Raw genomic sequence first — 6,221 nt, 5'->3', positions numbered from 1 at the left:
TGGGGTAGGTTTTTTAATAGTTTTTTTGTTTTATTTATTATAAAAGGGAAGGACAGTTAAATAAGTGAGTTTTTAGGAAATGGCAACTGGATGAAACATCAGGAAGATGGAGACATCCTGCAGATTAACAAAAGAGCCCCCATGAAGAACCTGTTACCATATGGATTGCTTCCTCTAGGAACACCATAAGCCTGTCCTGCCTCTAGGCTTTGCCTCCTCTACATGACTCAGAGATGCCTGTAGAGCTTCCAAAGGCACTAAATTGTGGACTCCAGTCTATGCCTTCTTTTGAATACTGATGATGAATATTTGGAGTGAGGGGTGGATGGGTAGAAACTTATAATCCATGGGTAATGAATATGATTGGAGAGTTTGAAAGTCAAAGGCTTAAGGGTGGGGAGCAGCTAGGTGACTCAGTGAATTGAGAGGCATGCCTAGAGATGGCAGTTCTTGGGTCCAAATGTAGCCTCAATAACTCCCTAACTGTGTGACCATGAATAAGTTGCTTACCCCCATTGCCTAGCCCTTCCTACTCCACTGCCCTGGAATCAATTCACAGTACTGATTCACAGATGAAAAGGTATGGTGTTTTTGTTTTGTTTTTGTTTTTTTAAGAAAGTAAAGCGATGGAGGAGTAACTAGAGAGCAGTGCCATTTCACTACGAAAATCCTCTCCAACCAAGAGTAAAATATTGCCAAAAATCAAATAAAAGAGTGAAAGAACAAACAAGGAGACAGAGCAAAACAACCCTCAAAAAAAAAAAAAACACCCAAACATAGGCAGAGACCAGCTGGGGAACTGAGTTAAGAGGGAAGTAGAGCTAGCAGCAGGCATAGCAGCAAGTGAAGAGCAAGCCAAGAGCAAGCAACCCTCCACCCCATATTTGATCAAAAGCATTCTCATAGATCTAAGGAAAAAGATTTGTACAAAAATATTTATAGCCATGCCCTTTGTGGTGACAAAGGAGAGAGAGAGAGAGAGAGAGAGAGAGAGAGAGAGAGAGAGAGAGAGAGAGACAGAGAGAGACAGAGACAGAGACAGAGAGAGACAGAGAGACACAGAGACACAGAGACACAGAGACACAGAGACACACACAGAGAGAGAGAGAGAGAGAGAGAGAGAGAGAGAGAGAGAGAGAGAGAGACAGAGAGACAGAGAGACAGAGAGACAGAGAGACAGAGAGACAGAGAGACAGAGAGATTCGCTCCAGCCTGGTCTGAGTCAGGCAGGAATTTGGAGAATCCATCAAGAGGGAAGGGGATGGGGAGCAGGGGCAGAGGATTAAATTTAGCAAGGCTTCCATCCACTGAGGCCTCCTCTAAGATGAGGGGCCTCTCCAGAGGGTAGTGTCTCCAGAAAGCCAAGGGAAAAGGAGTCCCAAGACAATGGGCCTCTCCAGAGGGTAGGACCTCCAGAAAAGCCAAGGAAAGTGAGTTAGCCTTTTCACTCACCACATGACAGTCCAAAGGGAAGCAATCTGAGGTCTCAAGCCTGAGGTCATCCACAGTCAAGTTCCAAGACAAAGACCCCATCACAGGAAGTAACTATGAAATTTAAAGGCAATTCTTTGCATCACTTCCTTTGGCTTATATGTACCAATGGTGGCTTAAACTTGGCTTTGGCCTGCCTAGGAGGTAGTCAGTTATTTCTGATTCATCACTTGCTAATACATGCAGGTCAAAGACCTTCACCCCCCCACTTAATCCTTAAGTGGGGGTGTATACATTCCTGGTGGCTAAACTTCTAAAGAACAAGTAAGGTGGTGTTAATTTCAATTTCACAATCTCCTCTAATGATGATTTGGAGACTAGTCTTAACAATTGATCACTTATCATAATTATCTTGTACCTCTAAAATCTTCTAACTGCAAGTACACACAAAATTTTGCCCTCCAAGAGGAAACTACAATAGTTAGAGATAAGAGGTAAATAGAAGAGAGATAAAGCAAAACCAATGTTTTGCTGGGGGCATTGGCAAAAACCAATTAGGGGGCAGTCCCATTTGGCATAAGAGTGTACATTCAAAACAAATGCTCAACCCCCTTCAGTTCAATCAACCATACCCCAAAGTTCATTCTGGATCTTCTTAATGCAGTATATGTTTTACAGACACCTTTCTGCAAATAATTCATTCTCTGGATTTTAGGAATTAGCAAGCTTCTTTCCTTGAAATTTTTTTCTCGAACAAAATTTTAAATCTTGGTTTTTGTGAAAATACAATCCTCCCTGAAGAGGGTGTTGAGAAACACTCAGTTCAGCTCAGAATACCTGGTTGAGTTATTGTGTATATGAGTCAATTATCAAAAGAAAAAATCAAAAACATAACAGAAAAACAAATGGAAGAAAAATAAACTTTTGGGGAGAAAGAAAAAAATTCAAAATCAGAATCAAAATATCAAAAATGTGTGTACATAAAATTTTGAGTAAACAAAAATAAATTCATAATAGGCCCTTGTATTTTGGGTTCAATTTAATAAATTTCTAACAGGCAATTAATGTAATTTATATCCTGTAAGTCTGTAGGAAAAAATGCAATAATATTTCAATTACCCATTTGTATCCAGGACTACAGGAAGTTGCCATACTATAAGAGAAAAAAGGACTAGATTTTTGTGTGATAGGGAATTGTCATTCCCTGTTTTGATTTTTCCTTCACTCTCAGGGATAGGGAGAGCCAGGATGATAGCCAAACTTTAGTACTTGTCTGTGAGTATTTCACAATGTAAACCTCAAAATTTCTTAGACAAGGTGTCCTGCATCTTAACATATGTGAAGTGCCACAACCTCAAGTCTCACACTAGGTACAAGTCCTTTTGTATTGGCTTAGAAGTTCATCAATCCTACCTGGATTGCTTTTGCCCTTTTTGAACTTGTGCTCCTTGGCACTTTGAAGATTTTCATCAACACCATTGGGCTTGGTTGATCTCCTTGGCCTTGTGCTTCTTGGCATTGTATAATGGCTCTTTTGTTCCCTTCTCCTGAAATAAGACACAATCATTAATCAGAGTACCAAAACATTTATCAATAAATGGCAGGTTTCCATAGCTTTAGCTTTTGGGTATGCATTAATATTATAGCAAATATATATATATATATATATATATATATGTGTGTGTGTGTGTGTGTGTGTGTGTGTGTGTGTGTGTGTGTGTGTTTGTGTGTGCATATATATTAACTATATAACTACAGAATAAAAAATAATATTGATTGTATGTATTTTAAGTACAAGAAATGAGAAAAGGGGAAAATAAAATATTCTAATTAAAATAAAAGAAAGGAAATAAGAAAATAAAAATTCAGGAATTCAATGTATTTCCAAAAACAGCATCCACTTGTCTATGGACTATTATCTCCAATGCATGTGATAGGATACAGTCAATCAGTTTCAATGGAAGATATTCTCTTTACATGTGAGCAATGAATCCAAGAGTCACTTTCTCTATGTTTTATGGATGTTGGAGTGGTTAACAATATTTGGAATGGCCCTTCCCAGGAAGGCTGAGTTGTTCCAGTACACTAGAAGTTCTTTATGTACGCCTTATCTCCTGGATTCAGGTCATGAAGTGTTAAGTCTAGTAGTCCTGCTTGTACTACAGCTCTGGATTCATAGAGTTCACACAGTTAGTTTGTGCTGTATTTCCTGTATATAGGAATCAATAGAAGTATCTCCCCCTAATAGTGATGTATATACAGGAGAAAAAGGCTTATGATGTCCAAAAAACATCTCAAATGGTGAGATGTGTAGGTCTCTCCTGAGCCTGCTTCTAAGATAAAATAGTATCATAGTGCCATAGGGAGAATTTCAGGCCATTTTAAATGTGTCTCAGTGCATAATTTTCCAATCATACTTTTAAGTTCTCTGTTCATTATTTCAACGTGGCCTGAGTTCTGGGGATATATGGTACATGGAATTTGGGAGTTTTCCCCAAACAAGAATATATCTGAGATAAAACAGAATCAGTAAAATGACTTCCCCTGTCTGAATCAATGTGTGCTGGCCCAGTTGATCCAACATGACTAGAAAAAAATTTATAATGTCAGCCTTTTTCATTGTTATGAAATCTATCTGAAGGTGTTCAAAAGGTGTGTAAGCCAGAGAATACCCACCAAAAGCCTTGCCACGAAAGGTGTGTTGGTTATATTCTTGGCAGTTAGAGCAGGCTGTACACACTTTACAGGCTATAGTAGTTCTACCAGGGGCTATCCATACTCTTTTAACAGAGTTCACAATACCCTGGGAACCAAAGTGACCATTTTTATGAATAGATTGGCAAATTTGGTGGCAAAACCTTCTAGGGAGCAGGGGTTTTCCTTCAGATGACACCCATACTCCATTGATCTCTTTTGATTTAAATTTTTGCTTTCATTTTTCCATTTCCTTTTAATTATAGGAAAGTGATAAATTTAAGTCATCAGTGGTTGTTAATGTTAAAATTAATTCAGGCCCTTCTATGACTGCTAGCTTTGCAGGATGCATGTGCGGAAGGATGCGGGTGCAAGTGGCTGGCCATGGCAGCATCGTCTCCTGGGGCACATCTTCCTGCTCTTGGGCTCCTCATCTCCTGGCCACTGCCCCAGCCAGTCATCTCTGCCATGACCCCTGAGCCACCCTAGGAGGGCAGGATGGTAGACTTGCTGGCAGGTGGGGTTAGGAAAGGATGGAGGCATGAAGGCAGGCACGGGCACCCTTGTCTCATCTTGCTTGTCTCTGCTGCTATGGTTTGTCCCCACCAGCCTCCACCTCAGCCCCCACCCCAACCCCATCCCTGCCCTGGATCCCCTCAGCAGCATTGGACTTCCATGGCCTCCAAAGGAAAAAGACTTGTACAAAAATATTCATAGCTGTGCTCTTTGTGGTGGCAAAAATATTGGAAAATGATGCGCTTCAATTGGGGAATGGCTGAACAAATTTTGGTATATGTTGGTGATGGAATACTGTTGTGCTCAAAAAAATAATGAACTAGAAGAATTCCATGTGAACTGGAAGGACCTCCAGGAATTAATGCAGAGGGAAAGGAGCAGAACCAGGAGAACTTTATACCCAGTGATGGATACACTGTGGTACAATTGAATGTAATGGACTTCTCTACTAGCAGCAATGCAACGATCCAGGACAGTTCTGAGGGACTTATGAGAAAGAATGCTATCAACATCCAGAGAAATAACTGTGGGAGAAGAAACACAGAAGAAAAACATATGATCGATCACATAGTTCGACAGGGATATGACTAGGATTTTGATGATAAAAGATCACTCTACTGCAAATATGAATAACATATAAATAGGTTTTGAACAATGATATCTGTATAACCCAGTGGAATTATTTGTCAGCTCCAGGAGGAATTAGGGAAGAGGCTGGTGAAGGCATAGTGGGGGTTGGAGGGGATCATGAATCATTTAACCATGGAAAAATATTCTAAATTTTAAAAAAATTAATTTTTAAAAGGATTATATTGAGATAGTAAAACCATATTAGTGGGAGACATGAACCAACCACTATCAAATTTAGATAAATCAAACCAAAAAATAAATAAGAAAGAGGTAAAAGAGGTGAATGAAATCTTAGAAATATTAGAATTAATAGACATATGGAGAAAAATAAATAAGGACAAAAAGGAATACACCTTCTTCTCAGCACCACATGGCACATTCACAAAAATAGATCATACACTAGGTCACAGAAACATGGCACTCAAATACAGAAAAGCAGAAATAATAAATGCAACCTTTTCAGATCACAAAGCAATAAAAATATTGATCAGTATGGGTACATGGAGAGCCAAATCAAAAATTAATTGGAAATTAAATAATATGATACTCCAAAATCGGTTAGTTAGAGAAGAAATCATAGAAACAATTAATAATTTCATTGAGGAAAATGACAATGGTGAGACATCCTTTCAAACCTTATGGGATGCAGCCAAGGCAGTACTTAGAGGAAAATTCATATCCCTGAGTGCATATATTAACAAATTAGGGAGGGCAGAGATCAATGAATTGGAAATGCAAATCAAAAAACTTGAAAATGAACAAATTAAAAACCCCCAGAAGAAAACCAAACTAGAGATCCTAAAAATTAAGGGAGAAATTAATAAAATCGAAAGTGATAGAACTATTGCACTAATAAACAAGACTAGAAGCTGGTACTTTGAAAAAACAGACAAAATAGACAAAGTACTGGTCAATCTAATTAAAAAAGGAAAAAAGAAAGGCAAATTAAC

The sequence above is a fragment of the Monodelphis domestica genome, chromosome 4 (genome assembly GCF_027887165.1).
Source record: "Monodelphis domestica isolate mMonDom1 chromosome 4, mMonDom1.pri, whole genome shotgun sequence".
Taxonomy (NCBI): Eukaryota; Metazoa; Chordata; class Mammalia; order Didelphimorphia; family Didelphidae; genus Monodelphis; species Monodelphis domestica.
This window is presented reverse-complemented; position numbering follows the sequence as displayed.